The following is a 19,149-nucleotide window of genomic DNA, read 5'->3' on the forward strand; positions in this document are numbered from 1 at the left end:
TCATCACTCACGGCCCCACCCCCACACAGAGCAGCCCTGCCCCAGAGGGTGAGCAGAGCTGTGATTTCAGGGAGGGGGTTCCTACTCAGTGGCCCAGAGATGCCAGAGGCAGGGCTTCCTGGGGCCCGCGACCTCGGGTCAGCCCTTCCGCACGGAGGCATCCCCGGCGGCAGGTGCGCAGGTGGGCTCTGTGGGCGGCGGGGGCTGTGGAAGCTGTTTTCCTCCAGAAACGAGAAGCGCTGGAGGTGCCCCCCAGGAGGGCAGCCAGCAAGAGCGAGGACCTGGAGCTCCGCTCTGAGCTCGGACCTGGGGCTGCAAGGAAGACCAAGACCAACATGGGGTACAGGCCACGCCACCTCGGACTTTATTACTGAGATGTCCTCATGGACACAGTAGCAGCAACAGTAAGAACGAAGCACTTTGCATGATTGCCATCCTTGTTTGACAGACGAGGAAACGGGCAGCGGGGAGTGCCACCCACTCAGTACAGCCCCCTCGGTGGTGACACCGGACGCCAGCCCTGTTGTCTCCTTAGCGGGAGGCCTGCTGGGAAAACGTGCCCGCAGCTGAGTTCAGACAAATCGCTGGGGAAAGCCCAAGCTCAGCCCCCCGGGATGGCGCCAGTGGCCGGCCACCCTGCCCGGCCCTGCTTGGCAGGCTGTGATGTTTCCTGGGCAGGTGTGGCGAGGGCTCACGGATGCACGGCGGCTGGCTGGCAGGTGCTGCTCATCTCACCGGGGGTGTCAGGGCCCCCAGAAGCAAATAACTTGCCCAAGGTCACACTCCCAGCTCCCCGAGGCTGGGCGAGAAGCTGTCCATCTCGGAAGAAATCGTCTGTGTGAATGATTGCCCGCGCCACTCGCTCCAGGGTGATGACACTTGTGCTCACCTTGGCTGGACAGGCCCATCCTTTATCTTGTATCTGCGTCTGTGCACGTCCCCGAGACGACACTGGGAGCCCAGCCCAAAGGCGCCGGCAAGGACCTGTAATACAGGGAAGGGAAATCCGTCAGAGCCGCCTCCATCACATCCCTTCCTTCCCCCTCAGGCAGGCTGGGGGAAACGGCCTCACGCCTGTCCCAGAGTGCCGCCCAGGGCACCAAAGTCCCAAACCAGGACCTGCTGGGTTAGCTAAAAACACAAAACCGAAGCCAAGCACACCTGCGTGCCCATGCCTGGAGGTGGCCGCCCAGAAGCGTCCTCTCTGCGTAAGAGCCACCACCCCGAGGCCGGCCCAAGGGCGGGATGGGATCCTGGCCCCGTGGCTCCTTCCACATGCCACCCAAGTAAGCACCTGACGGTCGACACCAGGACCGTGGGAACTGCGCTGTCCCGTCCAACTGGTTCAGGCCCCTCCCCGCACGGCCCTGCAGGGGATAGATGTCCACACTTTATTTACCGGCAGACAGACACAGCCCCTTGTTCCTCAGCCTGCTAACAAGCCGAGGTCGTTCATCACCCGCTTGCTCCTTTTTGAAATTCACCGAGCAGCGGGCGTCTCTTTAAACGCAGGCACATAATGCATTTTAAAGAGCATTTCTGCACAGATCCATTTGCTCGGCCTCGCCGCGGAGCGCGAGATGGAATGGTGTTTTAGCGCGCACCTCCCGCGGCCTGTTTGGAATGCATACACTGAGATGTTATGTGGCTCTGGACCGCCAGGCTCCTGGGGGAGGCTGTCCTTAACACTCGGGCTGAGTGACGTTTCTGGCAAGACCCCGGGCGTGGGCTGTGGGGGCTGCTAAGCCTGTAAGGGTGGGTCCTGTCCTCCAGAACTGAGCACCCAGGTGTAGGGCGAGAGCAGCAGAGTGGGAAGCCCTTCGGTACGGGGAGGGGCTTCTTGCTGCTTGGCCCTGGGCCATGGGCGCTGGTGTCTCTGCGCCTCACTTCACGCCTCCGTGAGGGGTGCTGGGAGCTGGTGTGCGGCAGGATGTCCTGTAGGAAGAGCTGGCGTGAAGGATGGTTAGGGTCTCTGGAGTGGAGGTGGGAGAAAGGTCATTCCCGGGTGCAGAAATATCCCGGGCGAAGTAAATATCTCTCGATGTGAAGGCAGTAGCTCTGGGCTGAAAAGGAGCATTGGCTAAAGTGGGGGGGGGGGGGGGGGGGTGCAACTAGATGCCCTCAAGGCCCTCTGAACTCACCTGCCCCAAACCAGACTGAGGACCTCCCCGAATCTGGTCTCCTTCCCGAAAGTCCTGCCTCAGTGGGTGATAGCCGTGTCCAGCCAAATTCTGCAAGTTCTGTCCCTCACCCTCAACCTATAAAGATAGCCCTCTCCGGTCCCCTCCCCAACCCAGGGCACACGTCCCCCAGCTCTCCCTGAGCCGCTGCACTGCCCCACTGTGCCCACAGAGTCTTGTCCTCTCTAGTCTATTCTATACACAGCAGCTACAGACATTCTTGTCAGTAAATCTCCCCGCCCCCAGGAAGCCTGCAGCAGCTCCCCGCTGCTCTTCGGATAAAGACCAATATGTTCCACTTTGCTTCCCCCTTCACCAGGCCTCACTATCCTTCCTTCAGCCCAGTCCTCACCTGCTCCCAGAGCCGCCCTGACTCTCTGACCTCTGATCCCAGCCGTAACTTTGCATGTGTGCCATGCGTGTGTGTGCGTGCGTGCGTGTGTGTGTGTGTGTGTGAGTGTGTGTGTGTGTGTGGTTCTTCAAGGTCTCTGCTCCCAGACTGGATGGCAGAACGGGGGCTATTTTTGTTCCTCGCTGTATGCGGGGCACATCACAGACCCTGAATGGATGGACACATGAGACCTTGAAGTGGCCAAGGAGTTTAAACACCGCTGTGTAGACCACAGAGGGCCCCCCAAACGGCGGTGTATGTTGGGGGCTGTTGGTGCTGCAGGTGGTGGGGAGGGTAACAGAATGCAGATACCCTCGGATGATTCTTTCAGAAGCGCAGCGAAGAACAGGTGAGACGGAGACCAGGCTAGAACAACAAGAGCTGTGAAGGGGCCATTGCAATGCCTGTGGTCCTGGAAGGTGGGAGCACCCAAGTTCATGGGGCTGATGAAAGGAAGGGGCAGGTAGGAAAGACGCAGGTTCTGAAACAGGTGTTTTAGACATCACAACTCCGCCAAGCAAGACACCCAAGGCCCTCGGGGTTTCCCTGCTTCTGCACAAGTCCTCACCAGAAATGTCAGGGTAACAGCCCCCCCCCCCCCCCCCCCCCCCGCCGCTTCCGCATGCCCAGCCTCATCAGGCGTCCTGGGAGTGTCACAAAGCCCTTGATTTCAGCCTCCCACCCAGGCACCAGGTCCAGCGGGGTATACGCCAGTCAGGGGGGCCTGCCCGTGTGCATCCGTCTTCACTCTGAGCATCAAATTCCTCCTCTGCGAGATGTGGGGCTGGGGGAGGGGGCAGCATGAATCCTCAACTCTGCACCCAGGGGCTCCGCGGGCGCGGGCGTAGCAAGATGACCAGAGAGCCAGGCACCCAGGACGGGTAGACCCGCCTCCCCAGTCCCCGACAGCCCTGCACTGGCCACTGCAGCCCCCGCGCCTCGGACGACAGGGCCTCTGAAGGAAGCAGAAGCCGGTTTCCGCTCCTGGCCCCGGTGACAGCATGGAAACTCATGATTCATGTCCCGGGGAGGCTGCGGCGAAGCAATAAAGTTGTCGTTTGTTTTCCACTGCAGAGTCTATGCATTTTTATTTTGGCTGCTGCTGCCGCAGCAGGTCCTGGAGAGGTGATGCTGGCAGAGGCAAAGAAAGACGCTCGGAGGGAAGGCTGTGGGGAAGCGATGGTGAGGGTGGGTCTGGGGATGGGCTGCCTCTGGCTCCAGTAGCTTCCCAGGACATTTCTGTGCATATTTTGAGTTAACCATTCATCTGGGCACCGCAGAGCCTTAGGGAAAGGTGAAGGCACCCCCTGGCCCAGGCTGCTGGCCCCGATAGCTTTCAACGGGCTCACAGGTAGTGGTCTCAGGCAGTCCAGGCCACTCCCAGAAGCTCAGGGCAGGACCCGAGGACAGTCCATGGCCCAGGAGATGCCATGTTGGCCAATAGCTCTTCCGGCACTAGCTTTTGTCCTTCAAGACTTTGATCTAGAATTCTCTGGGCCTGCGTGGATCTGAGCCGCAGCCCCCATACTGAAAAGAGTGATTCCCCGGGGCGGGGGAGGTAGGGATGAGCAGGGGTCTTGGGGGAGCTCCTCTAACCCCTCGGGGTCCTAAGAGGCCACTACCTCCCCGGCCATCGGGCAGGGACGGGGGTGGCAGGGAGGTCTCCAGCTGGCGCCCACACCTCCTCGGCCTGATCTGCGTCTCTCAGTGGCAAATCCAGGGGTCCTCACAGAGAGACAGAGCTGTGCAGGCCCAGAGAGCCACTGCCTGGCCCACTGCAGTTCTCCGTGAGGTCCCGGAGCCCCATCCAGAACTAGACACATCGACACTTTGCTCCAGATAAGCCAGAAGTCCCGATTCGCAGGTAGGGAGAGCTAGTGAGTGTACCAGAAACAGGGAGAGGGAGAGGCGGACCTGCAATACCACCCCAATCGCTCAACACACCCCCCCCCGCCCCCACCCCGTGGCTTCCGGGCCCTCCAGGTGGGCACCCTCCACGCTGAGCTTTGCTGTCGTGCAGGTGGCTTTCTGATGCTGGGTGTCGCTCCTGCAGCCCCACTTGCTGAAAGGCCCCAGTTCTGCCAGAAAGCATGGCTTCTGGGAGCAGGAGCCGCGGGGCAGCCAGGTGGAGAGCTGGCTCCATGCTCTCTGGACCCCTCTGCAGCGCTTCCGGCGCCTCCGGTCTGTGGCGATGCCTCTGGCAGCTCCAAGGCTTCGAGTCAGTACCTGAGTCCAGGGAGGGGGGACCATCAGGACTTTGCTTCCAGAGCCCTCCTGCTCTGTCGGGATCCGGAGCCCATGGACTTGAAACCGCAGGGCGCCTCACCCACCCTTTGGGGTTTCGTTTGACCCTTGCAAACCCATCCACAGCCCACACCCTCGATTTCAATGCGAGTCAGAGTCTAGAGCAAATGTCCCGGTGGCTCACTGAGAGTGCTGGGCCTGCTCAGGCCACAGAAGCCACCCACCTAAGCCCCTGGAGTTCCCTTTCAGATGTGACTCCTGGGTCCCTGGAAACGAAATGCTATTCGGTTATGAGTAGAAATGGCTGCAGGGCCCCTGGAGGACGGTCTCTTTGTCAGGTAGGACCCAGGCAGGACCTGCTTCTCTGCCGTGAGGCTCCTCTCCTGGGCCCCCTCCCAGGTCAGAGAACGGCCCCAGCACTTTGCCGCTGGCGCTGACTGTGGAGGTCCCGTTGCTGCATCCCGGCTGCTCGAATCCTTCAGCTTCATCACTGTGGTGGAGACTTGCTGGGACCACCGGCCGCATAATATTCCCATTGAATGGAAGGGCTCATCTGACAGGGACTGCGGTCCCCGCGGAGCATTCGGAGATCCTGCTAATAGACTCAGCGATGGGTTTCGCTCCGAGGATGAGAATGAGATTTACTTTCCATTTGCTGAGTCATCCGTTTGCAGGTGTTCTTTCCACATCGGTGGGGAAGGCGGCCCGTGCGTCCTCGCAGGGTCCGTGGACGATGGGAGTGTCCCACTGCAGAAACTGCCGGCAGGGTGCTTTGTTTTCAGTTTTGTTTTTTATAACAGAATGAGCTTTATTTGTTTTGTTTTCTGTTTGTTTTGGGCGCTTTGTTTTTGCTGAACCTCCTTCAAGGCTCACGTGCACAGCAGCTGCTTAGCTGATGTTCTGTATGCCCAAGGACCTGTTTTATTTTATTTTTGTTTTTACCATTCTGTACTCTCACTAAATTGAGACGCTGGCTGTGAAACTTGGCTTTGAAAAGTTTCTTAATTTTCAGACTGAGTCACTAATATGTTAGAATATTTCGCAGAATTATTATTTTAAGAGGTTGTACGTTGCCAAAGCGATTCGTTTTCTAACTAAGAAAAATTAAGCAGAGGCTGCGTCTTCTTAGGGCCCGAATCTGGTTTTCAGAGCGAACCGAGCAACATTCCACATGCTCTGTGAAAAATGACACAAAACCCCACAGCTTGGTTCTTTTTCTCCCCAGGGGTTGTAGAATACTCGTTTTTGTCAACATTATATGGTTTGTTTTTTACTTTTACTCAGCTTTGCTCACATCCACATTGGGAGCTGAAAGCTCTGAAGGCAAAGGGAAGGTGCTGTGAGCCCACCTGCCCCGCGGGGGCCGGAAGCCACCTGGGAGCCCATGTACTGGGAGACGCGTGACACTGACCACATGCCTGCTGGATCGTGAGGACAGAGCTTGGAGAGAAACATTCTCTTCTGAGGCCTCCCTCCTGGGCCCCGCTGGGTCAACTCGTGGAAGGGCATGAAGGGGGAAGATTTTCAGAGGCAGTTGACCAGGTTGGGGACTGGGTTGCCATGGTGATGTAACATGAGCACCAGCCCCCACTGTATTTCCAACACAAGTGCCCTGTGATCTGTATCCCCAGCAACACGAAGGACACTACTCGCATCTCCTGGCAGTATCTTTTCTTTAGACTCTCCTCCTGTGGGGGTTCTCCCCTGAGGGCCTCAGCCCTGCGCTCAGCACCAGCCCAGCCGCACCCAGCTCCTCACCCTGCTAGTCTCATGCTTTAAACCAGGGTGGGGAACCTTTTTTTTCTGCCAAGGGCCATTTGGATATTTATATCATCATTCAAGGGCCAAACAAAATTATCAACTTAAAAATTAGCTGCTGTATTTGGTCAAACATTTAATTAACTTACCCCTCATGCCTTGGCAGGGCCAGACCGAATGATTTCACAGGCCTCATACGGCCCCCGGGCCAGACGTTCCCCAGCCTCGCTTTAAACAATCCCAGCAGAGAAGGCATGCCCATCACTGGGGGCTGGACTACTGATGGGGTGTCTGGGCAGCTCCTCAGATACTGAACGGGAAAGCCTTCGTGGTAGATTGCCCAGTGAAGAGAGCAGGGTGCACAGCACTGTACACAAAATGTGCTGCAGTTCATGTGAGGGAAACACACACACACACACACACACACCACACGTTTATATATACAAAGCACAGCTGTGAGGAATGCAGACGACACCTGGCCAGCGTCTGCCTTTCAGGAGGGAGAGAGGTGAGAAAGATGGTCACTTTTCACTGTGAACCTTTTGTATCTTTCGAATTATTTTTTAACTATGACATGCACTGTCCAGTCAATATAACAAATAAATACACTATTAAAAATCCATTAGAGAGTTTGCTATTGAAAGAAATCCAAATGAAAAGGAATACTTTAATAAACAGAGGAGACTGGAGAAATTAAAAACGGCGGCAGAGTAAGTGGATGCTGCACAGACATGCTCCCAGGAACAAACTGGAATTACAACTAAAATGCAGAAAAGCGTCCTGAAAAATAAGTGGAAGGCTCGCAGGAGAAACCCTGATACCCAAGGACAGAAAGGGGAGATCGCATAGAGACTGGTAGGAGGGGCGGAGCGAGAAAGGGCTGGCCGGGCTCCCACAGACAGCAACTGAAGTTCCAGAGATATATCTCAGCTGTGGGGGTTGCCACTGAGAACTGTGGGATATAATCCCCAAGCTGGGCTCCCCAACAGAAAGCACCAGAACTGAGGAGGGTACCCACATAACATCTGCTATGAAAAGCACCAGAGTAGCTGTCTGCCAGTGAGAGACGGCTAGAAATTTGGGCACCCTGTTAAAGGGCCAATGCACAAAATTCCCTGTGGAACCAACCACCTTGTGCTACAACAGAGGGAGGGAGGAGTGAACTGGGAACTGTGTGAGCAGAAGCCAGGACTGGGGACTCGGGTTAGAGTTCAGAAGGTAGACACCTCAGGCAGCAGAGGACATCTTTCCCACATACACATTTGCCTTGCCTGGGGGGAAGTCAGTTGACCCACCCTATTGGAAAACACCTTGCCCTGAGGCCACTTAAGAGATAAAAAATAAAAATTAGCCTCCAGGCAGAAGCAACACTTCACCCTGTTTAAAAAAACCTCTTATCACACCTGAGGATGATTGCACTGGGGCAATTCAAGTCAGAATCCTATCAGTCTGTAGACAGAGACAGTCTCTGGAAGCTGTGAGCCTTTGTCTCATCTAATTAGTCAGAAACAGCGTTTGACACTATCCTCCACTAGAGATTGAGTGGTATAGCTGTGGTCGGCAAACTGCGGCTCTCGAGCCACATGCGGCTCTTTGGCCCCTTGAGTGTGGCTCTTCCTAAGCCTTAGGAGTACCCTAATTAAGTTAATAACAATGTACCTACCTATATAGTTTAAGTTTAAAAAATGTGGCTCTCAAAAGAAATTTCAGGAACGACCAAGATGGCGGCGTAGGTAAACACCGGAGACCGCTGCCGCAAACAACCATTTCAAAAATACAACTAAAAGACGGAACGGACATCACCCAGAACCACAGGAAGGCTGGCTGAAGAGAGACTCTACAACTAGAAGGAAAGAGAACAGCAAATCGAGGCTCAGAGGCGGCGCAGTGTGGAAAATACAAAGGTACCGAGGTGTGCGCGCAAAGCGGGCTGGTGGCTGAGGGCGCGGTTGTCGTTTTCTGTCGGGAGTGAGTCTCAGACTCTGGGCTCCGGATCCGGGCGAGTCTCTAGGGACCCAGACTCAAACGGGAGAAGCGGGATTATCCGGCATCAGTTGGAACCTGAGGGCAGCTTTCTCTCCGAGGTTTGTAGCGGCTGCCGGGGTTCTGAGAAGCAGAGCCTCTGGGAACGGGACTGAGCGAGGCCATAACTGCTCCCTCCGCCCGCCCTGTTGACCCCGCCCCGCCCAAACCCTGCGCACAGCCATTTGCCGATCGCCTCAGGCAAAGGCTGGATTAGCGCCTCCCCAGAAGGCAGACGTTTTCCATACAGCTGATTCCTATAGCCAGTCGGCCTGGTGGTCAAATCCCTCTAGTGTTAACTACAACAATTAAGGCTTGGCTAGAACAAGACTGTGCACAGAGACCACAAAGGGGTGCACCAAGAAAGCATAAAAGATGCGGAGACAAAAAAACATGACAGAAATGGAGGATATGGAGCTAAGAATCGCAATTTTGAGGGCTTGCCATAAATTTGTGCAGAGCCTCACGAAAACTAATGAGACCCTCGATGCTACGATAAAGAAATTAGAAAGTAAGCATACACGGACTGAAATAAAGAATATTATACCCAATAGCAGACCAGAGGAGCACAATAATCAAACCAAAGATTCCACAAAAAACACCCAATTGGAAAAGCAAAATGAAAAAAGAATCCGAAAGTGTGAAGATAGTGTAAGGAGCCTCTGGGACAGCTTTAAGCGGTCTAATATCAGAATTATTGGAGTGCCAGAAGATGAGAGACAGCAAGATATTGAAAACCTATTTCAAGAAATAATGGCAGAAAACTTCCCCCATCTGGAGAAAGAAATGGACTTACAGGTCCAAGAAGCGCAGAGAACCCCAAACAAAAGGAATCCAAAGAGGACCACACCAAGACACATCATCATTAAAATGCCAAGAGCAAAAGACAAAGAGAAAATCTTAAAAGCAGCAAGAGAAAGAGGCTCAATTACCTACAAGGGAATACCCATACGACTGTCAGCTGATTTCTCAACAGAAACTTTGCAGGCCAGAAGGGAATGGCAAGAAATATTCAAAGTGCTGAATACCAAGAACCTACAACCAAGATTACTTTATCCAGCAAAGCTATCATTCAGAATTGAAGGTCAGATAAAGAGCTTCACAGATAAGGAAAAGCTAAAGGAGTTCATCACCGCCAAACCAGTATTATATGAAATGCTGAAAGGTATCCTTTAAGAAGAGGAAGAAGAAGAAAAAGGTAAAGATACAAATTATGAACAACAAACATGCATCTATCAACAAATGAATCTAAGAATCAAGTGAATAAATAACCTGATGTACAGAATGAACTGGTGATTATAATAGAATCAGGGTCATAGAAAGGGAATAGAATGACTATTCTTGGGGGGAAAAGGGGTGTGGGAGATGCGGGAAGTGACTGGACAAAAATCATGCACCTATGGATGAACACAGTGGGTGGGGAGTGAGGGTGGAGGGTGGGGTGGGAGCTGGAAGGAGGGGAGTTATGGGGGGAAAAAAGAGGAACAAATGTAATAATCTGAACAATAAAGATTTAATAAAAAAAAAGAAATTTCAATCGTTGTACTGTTGATATTTGGCTCTGTTGACTAATGAGTTTGCCGACCACTGGTATAGAGGATCTACCTAAGACACAGTCACAAATCTAAACAGACAGCCAAAATGAGGAGACAAAGAAACAACCCCCAAATGAAAGAACAAGAGAATTCTCCAGAACAAGAGAGAAATGAAGCAGAGATAAGAAATTTATCTGAAACAGAGTTCAGAGTAATGATGGTAAAGATGCTCAACAGCATGAGAAAAGATATAGTAACTATGAAAAAAGAACAGTCTGAGATAAAGAATGACATAACACAAATAAAGAACACATTGAAAGGAATATACAGCAGATTAGGGGAAGCTGAAAACTGAATCAGTGAATTATAAGACAGAGTTGAAAATATCACTCAATCAGAGAACGAAAAAGAAAAAACAATTAAAAAACAGAGGGCAGCCCTAACCGGTTTGGCTCAGTGGATAGAGCATCAGCCTGCGGACTCAAGGGTCCCAGGTTCAATTCCAGTCAAGGGCATGTACCTTGGTTGTGGGCACATCCCCAGTAGAAGGTGTGCAGGAGGCAGCTGATTGATGTTTCTCTCTCATCGATGTTTCTAACTCTCTATACCTCTCCCTTCCTCTCTGTAAAAAATCAATAAAATATATTTTTAAAAAAACAAACAAAAAACAAAACAAAACAAAACAGAGGGCAGCTTAAGGGAGCTGTGGGACAACATGAAACATAACAATATTCGAATAGCAGGTGTGCCAGAAGAGGCAGAAAGGGAGAAAGGCATTAAGAAGCTGTTTGAAGAAATAGTGGCAGAAAACTTCCCTAACACGGTAAAGGAAAAAGTCACACAAGTTCAGGAGAAACAGAGAACCCAAAATAAGAAGAACCCAAACAGGCCCACACCCAGTTACATAGTAATTAAAATGGCAAAAATTAAAAACAAAGAGAGAATCTTAAAGGAAGCAATATAAAAGAAAACTATTACCTACAAAGGAGCTCCCATAAGGCTGACACCTGATTTCTCATCAGAAACTCTACAGGTGAGAAGGGAATGGCATGAAGTACTCAAGGTAATGGAAAGTAAGGATCTGAAACCAAGCTTACTATATCCAACAAGGCTATCATTCAAAATAGACGGTCAAATAAAGAGCTTCCCAGACAAAAAAAAAAAAGGCGAAAGGAGTACATCACCACCAAGCCAGCATTAAAAGAAATGCTAAAGGGATTGCTGTAATGAGAAGAAGAAACAGAGAGAGAAACCTAGCTATACAGAAATATAATGGCAATAAATAAGTACCTATTAATAATAACCCTAAATGTAAATGGACTAAATGCTCCAATCAAAAGGTGTAGGGTAGCAGAAAGGATAAAAAAAAAACATGACCTAACTATATGCTATCTACAAGAGACATCAAAACAAAGACACACACAGGATGAGAGTGACGGGATGGAAAAAATTTTTCCATGCAAATGGGAAAGAAAAAAAAGCTACAGTAGCAATACTCATATCTGACAAAATAGACTAAAAATGAAGGCCATCATAGGAGACAACAAAGGTCACTACATAGTACTAAAGGGATCGATCAAACAAGAGGATATAACCTTGCTAAACATATATGTACCCAACATAGGAACACCTAAATATATAAAAAAAAATTCAAGAGGACTTTAACAGAGAGATCAACAACAACACAGTAATAGTAGGGGACTTTAACACCCCACTGACTTCACTGGATAGATCTTCCAGACAAAAACTCAACAACAAAACAGAGACTCTAAAGGATACCCTGGATCAGATGGATTTAATTGACATTTATAGAACATTTCACCACAACACATCAGAATATACATTCTTTTCAAGTGCACGTGGATCATTCACAAAGATAGACCACATGTTAGGACACAAAACAAGTCTCTATAAGTTCAAGAGGATCAAAATCATATCAAGCATCTTCTCAGATCACAGTGGAATGAAATTAGAAATCAACTACAGTAAAAAAAAAAAAATCAAAACATTCAAACGCCTGGAGGCAACATAGCATGTTATTAAACAATGCATGGGTTACCAACGAGATCAAGAAAGAAATCAAAAACTTCCTGGAGATACACCATACAAACAAACAGAGATAAAAACAATATAATCATATCCATTGATGCAGAAAAAGCATTTGACAAAATCCAACACCCTATCTTGATAAAAGCCCTCAGCAAGGTGGGAATAGAAGGATCATACCTCAACATAATAAAAGCAATATATGATAAACCCACAGCCAACATCATTCTCAATGGGCAAAAACTAAAACCAATTCCACTAAGAACAGGAACAAGACAGGGATGCCCACTCTCACCACTCCTATTCGACATAGTACTGGAAGTAGTAGCCATTGCGATCAGACAAGAAGAAGAAATAAAAGGCATCTAAATTGGAAAAGAAGAAGTAAAACTGTCCTTATTTGCAGAAGACATGATATTGTACATAGAAAACCCCAAAGACTCCATCAAAAAACTACTAAACTTAATAAATGAATTCGGCAATGTAGCAGGATACAAAATGAACACCCAGAAGTCTATGGCTTTTCTATACACCAATAATGAACTCACAGAAAGAGAAATTTAAAAAGCAATCCCATTTACCATTGCAACAAAAAAATTAAGATACTTAGAAATAAACTTAACCAAGGAGATAAAGGACCTGTACTCAGAAAATTTCACAACGCTGAAAAAAGAGATAGAGGAAGACATGAACAAATGGAAGAATATACCATGTTCATGGATTGGTAGAATCAACATCATTAAAATGTCCATACTACCCAAAGCAATCTATAAATTCAACGCACTCCCAATTAAAATACCAATAGCATATTTCAAATACCTAAAACAAATTCTCCAAAAATTCATCTGGAATAAAAAATGACCCGGAATAGCTGCAGCAATCTTGAGAAAGAAGAACAATGTTGGAGGGGTCACAATATCAGATACCAAGCTATATTACAAAGCCACTGTTCTCAAAACTGTTTGGTACTGGCATAAGAACAGACATAGCCCAGTGGAACAGAACAGAGAACCCAGAAATCGACACAAGCCATTATGCTCAATTACTATTTGACAAAGGAGGCAAGAGCATACAATGGAGTCAAGACAGTCTCTTCAATAAATGCTGTTGGGAAAATTGGACAGATACATGCAAAAAAATGAAACTAGACCACCAACTTACATACACAAAAATAAACTCAAAATGGATAAAGAACTTAAACATAAGAAGGGAAACCATAAAAATCTTAGAAAAAGCCTTAGGCAGCAAAATAGCAGACATTTGTCATAGCAATATATTTACCGATATAGCACCTAGGGCAGTGGTCGGCAAACTCATTAGTCAACAGAGCCAAATATCAACAGTACAATGATTGAAATTTTTTTGAGAGCCAAATTTTTTAAACTTAAACTATATAGGTAGGTATTTTGTTATTAACTTAATTAGGGTACTCCTAACGCTTAGGAAGAGCCACACTCAAGGGGCCAAAAAGCCGCATGTGGCTCGAGAGCCATAGTTTGCCGACCACGGATCTAGGGCAATGGAAACTAAGGAGAAAATAAACAAATGGGACTACATCAAAATAAAAAGCTTCTGCACAGCAAAAGAAACCATCAACAAAACAACAAGAAAGCCCACTGCATGGGACAACATATTTGCCAATGTTATCTCCAATAAGGGTTTAACCTCCAATATTTACAGGGAACTTAGACAACTTAACAAAAGGAAGAGAAACAACCCAAACAAAAAATGGGCAAAGGACCTAAATAGACACCTTTCAAAAGAGGACATTCAGAAAGCCAAGAGACATATGAAAACATGCTCCAAGTCACTAATCATCCGAGAGATGCAAATCAAAACAACAGTGAGGTACCATCTCACACCTGTCAGAATGGCCATCATCAACAAATCAACAAACGGCAAGTGCTGGAGATGATGTGGAGAAAAAGGAACCCTCCTTCACTGCTGGTGGGAATGCAGACTGGTGCAGCCACTGTGGAAAACATTATGGCATTTCCTCAAAAAATTAAAAGTGGAACTGCCATTTGACCCAGTAATACCACTTCTAGGAATATATCCCGAGAAAACAGAAACACCAATCAGAAAGGATATATGCACTCCTATGTTCATAGCAGCACAATTTACAACAGCTAAGATTTGGAAACAGCCTAAGTGCCCATCAGCAGATGAATGGATTAGAAAACTGTGGTACATCTACACAATGGAATACCAAGCTGCTATAAAAAAGAAGGAATTCTTACCATTTGCAACAGAATGGATGGAACTGGAGAGCATTATTCTAAGTGAAATAAGCCAGTCAGTGAAAGAAAAATACCACATGAACTCACTCATTTATGGATAATAAAAACATTATAAACTGATGAACAAAAATAGATACAGAGGCAGAGAAGCATCAAACAGACTGTCAAACTACAGCGGGAAAGCTGGGGAGGGTTGAGGGGTGGGGGAGGTAAGAGATCAACCAAAGGACTTGTATGCATGCATATAAGCATAACCAATGGACACAAGACACTGGGGTGGGGTGAGGGCATGTGCCGGGGGTAGGGGAGTCTGGGGGAAGGTCAATTGGAAAAAAAGGAGACACATGTACTACTATTTGTTATACTTTAAACAGAAAAAAAAAAAACTTCCCAGAAACAAATGAAAATGAACACACAACAACTCAAAATCTCTGGGACACAGCAATAGCAGTCTGGAGAGCAAAGTTCATAGCACTATAGACAGACCTCAAAAAACAAGAAAAATCAGCAATAAACTTTTTAAACCTAGAACTTAAAGAACTAAAAAGAGGACAAAAAGAAAAGCACAGAGTAAGTAGAAGCAAGGAAATAACAAAGATTAGAGCAGAAATAAATAACATAGAGACTAAAAAAGAAAGAAAGAATCAATGAAACCAAGAGTTGGTTCTCTGAAAGGATAAACAAAATTGATAAACCATTAGCCAGACTCATCAAGAAACAAAGAAAGAGGACCCAAATAAATAAAATCAGAAATGAAAGTGGAAGAGAAACCACTGACACCGCAGAAATACAAAGGATTGTAAGAAAATACTATGAACAACTATATACCAACAAGCTTGACAATGTGGATGAAATGGACAAATTCCTAGAAAAACACAAACTCCCAAAACTAAATCAGGAAGAATCAAAACACCTGAATAGGCCAATAAAACTGATGAAATAGAAGCAGGAATAAAAAAACTCCCAGCAAACAAAAGCCTGGGTCTGGACAGCTTCACAGGGGAGTTTTACCAATATTCAAAGAAGAAGTAACACCTATCCTCCTCAAACTATTCCAAAATATCCAAGAGGAAGGCACACTTCCAAGCTCTTTTTATGAGGCCAGCATTACCTTAATTCCAAAACCAGATAAAGACACTACAAAGAAAATTACAGGCCAATATCCCTGATGAACACGGATGCTAAAATCCTCAATAAAATATTAGCAAATTGCATCCAGCAATAAATATATTAAAAAGACTATTTACCATGATCATATGGAATTTATTCCAGGGATTCAAGGCTGGTACAATATTTGCAAATCAATAAATGTGATATATCATGTAAACAAATTGAAAGGCAAAAATCACATGATCATATTGATAGATGCAGAAAAAACATTCAACAAAATCCAACTCTATTTTTATTTTTATTTTTTAATTAAATCTTTATTGTTCAGATTATTACATTTGTTCCTCTTTTTTCCCCCCATAACTCCCCTCCTTCCAGCTCCCACCCCACCCTCCGCCCTCACTCCCCACCCACTATGTTCATCCATAGGTGCACGATTTTTGTCCAGTCTCTTCCCGCATCTCCTACACCCCTTTTCCCCCCAAGAATAGTCAGTCCATTCCCTTTCTATGTCCCTGATTCTATTATAATCACCAGTTCATTCTGTACATCAGGTTATTTATTCACTTGATTCTTAGATTCATTTCCAACTCTATTTTTAAAAACATATATATTTTATTGATTTTTTACAGAGAGGAAGGGAGAGGGATAGAGAGTTAGAAACATCTATGAGAGAGAAACATTCATCAGTTGCCTCCTGTACACCCCCTACTGGGGATGTGCCCACAGCCAAGGTATATGCCCTTGACTGGAATTGAACCTGGGACCCTTCAATCTGCAGGCTGACGCTCTATCCACTGAGCAAAACTGGCTAGGGCTCCAACTCCATTTTTGATAAAAACTGTGAGCAAAGTGGGAATAGAGGGAGCCTATCTCAACATGATAAAGGCCATATATGACAAACCTACAGCCAACATCAATACTCAATGGGTAAAAACTAAAACCATTTCCCCAAAGAACAGGAACAAGACAGGGATGCCCACTTTCACCACTCCTGTTCAACATAGTAATGGAAGTGCCAGCCATAGAGATCAGACAAGAGGAAGAAATAAAAGGCATCCAAATTGGAAAGGAATAAGTAAAACTGTCATTTTTCTATGACATGATATTGTACATAGATAACCCCAAAGACACCATAAAAAAAAAAAACCTAGACTTGATAAATGAATTCGGCAATGTAGCAGGAAACAAAATTAACACCCAGAAATCTATGGCTTTTTTATACACCAATAATGAACTCACAGAAAGAGAAACTAAAAAAACAATCCCACTTACCATTGCAACAAAAAAATTAAGATACTTGGAATAAACTTAACTAAGGAGGTAAAAGACCTGTACTCGGAAAAGTACAGGAAGCTGAAAAAAGAGATAGAGGAAGACATAAACAGATGGAAGAATATACAGTGTTCTTAGATTGGTAGAATTAACATCATTAAAATGTCCATACTACACAAAGCAAGCTATAGATTCAATGCAATTCCCTTTAAGATACCAACAGAATATTTCACAGACCTAGAATAAACTCTCCAAAAATTCACATGTAATAAAAAAAGACCCCGAATAGCCGCAGTAATCCTGAGAAAGAAAAAAAAAAGTTGTAGGGTTCACAATACCAGATACAAAGCCACTGTTCTCAAAACTGCCTGGTACTGGCACAAGAACAGACATATAGACCAATGGAACAGAACAGAGAACCCAGAAGTCGACACAAGCCATTATGCTCAATATTTGACAAAGGAGGCAAGAGCATACAATGGAGTCAAGACAGTCTCTTCAATAAATGGTGCTGGGGAAATTGGATAGATACATGCAAAAAAAAAAAAAAAAAAAAAAAGAAAAAAGAAGGAAAGTAGACCACCAACTTACACCATACACAAAAATAAACTCAAAATGGATAAAGGACTTAAACGTAAGACGGGTAAACATAAAAGTCTTAGAAGAATCCATAGACAGCAAAATATCAGACATCTGTCGTAGCAATATATTTACTGATACATCTCCTAAGGCAATGGAAACTAAGGAGAAAATAAACAAATGGGACTACATCAAAATAAAAAGCTTCTGCACAGCAAAAGAAACCATCAACAAAACAACAAGAAAGCCCACTAAATGGGACAACATATTTGCCAATGATATCTCTGATAAAGGTTTAATCTCCAAAATTTACAGGGAATTCATACAACTTAACAAAAGGAAGAGAAACAACCCAATCAAAAAGTGGGCAAAGGACCTCAATAGACAGTTTTCAAAAGAGGACCTACAGAAGTCCAAGAGACATATGAAAACATTCTCAGTCACTAATCATCTGGGAGATGCAACTCAAAACAACAATGAGGAAACTCCATACCCAGTGATCCCACTTCTAGGAATGTATCCCAATAAACTAAAAACACCAATTAGAAAGGATATATGCACCCCTATGTTCATAGCAGCACAATTCACCATAGGTAAGATTTGGAAACAGCCTAAGTGCCCATCAGTAGATGAGTGGATTAAAAAACTGTGGTACAGCTACACAATGGAATACTATGCTGCAGTAAAAAAGAAGGAATTCTTACCATTTGCAACAGCATGGATGGAACTGGAGAGCATTATGCTATGTGAAATAAACCAGTCAGAGAAAGATAAATACCACATGATCTCACTCATTTGTGGAATATAATGAACAACATAAACTGATGAACAAAAACAGATCCAAAGACAGAGAAGCATCGATCAGATGGTCAAACCTCAGAGGGAAGGTAGAGGAGGGTGAGGGTAAGGGGGAGAGATCAACCAAAGGACTTATATGCAAGCATATAGGCCTAACCAATGGACACAGACAACAGGGGGGTGAGGGCATGAGCGGGGGGTAAAGGGGGTAACATGGGCATAAGGACACTTATGTAATAACTTAATGAATAAAAAAATCAGTAGTAAAAAAATAATAAAATAAAATACATGAGTTCATAAAAAACAAACAAACAAACAAAAACAACAATGAGGTACCATCTCACATCTGTCAGAATAGCTACCAAGAACAAATCAACAAATGACAAGTGCTGGCGAGCATGTGAAGAAAGAGGAACCCTAGTACACTGCTGCTGGGAATGCAGACTGGTGCAGCCACTGTGGAAAACAGTATGGAGTTTCCTCAAAAAACTAAATATAGATCTGCCATTTGACCCAGTGATCCCATTTCTAGAAATATATCCCAAGAAATCAGAAACAACAATCAGAAAGGATATATGCACTCCTATGTTCATAGCAGCACAATTTACAATAGCTAAGATTTGGAAACAGCCTAAGTGCCCATCAGCAGATGAGTGGATTAAAAAACTATGGTATGTTTATACAATGAAATACTACGCTGCTGTAACAAAGAAGGAACTCTTACCATTTTTAACAGCATGGAAGGACCTGGAGAGCATTATGCTAAGCGAAATAAGCCCATCGGAGAAAGATAAATATCACATGATCTCACTCATTTGTGGAATATAATGAACAAAATAAACTGATGAACCAAAATAGATCCAGAGGAAAATATATTTTTGAATATAATGGACATAATCCAGTTATTTGCAGATTTTTAATATTTCCTACAACTTTTGTAATATTACACTATGTTAGTACAGTTTTGGTAA

General features: G+C 46.0%; 1 long non-coding RNA gene across 1 annotated transcript in view; it reads right to left on the reverse strand.

Moving 5' to 3' along the window:
* Positions 1-353: 353 nt before the first annotated feature.
* LOC139013593 (uncharacterized) overlaps positions 354-19,149 on the reverse strand; it is a 120,234-nt gene continuing 101,438 nt past the window's right edge. Inside the window, exon 4 of the long non-coding RNA XR_011472088.1 lies at positions 354-984. This is a non-coding gene — a long non-coding RNA (uncharacterized lncRNA). The remainder of the gene's footprint in view (positions 985-19,149) is intronic.

This window comes from Myotis yumanensis, unplaced genomic scaffold (assembly GCF_028538775.1).
Source record: "Myotis yumanensis isolate MYYU_CA2020_CCGP unplaced genomic scaffold, mMyoYum1.0.hap1 SCAF_7, whole genome shotgun sequence".
NCBI lineage: Eukaryota > Metazoa > Chordata > Mammalia > Chiroptera > Vespertilionidae > Myotis > Myotis yumanensis.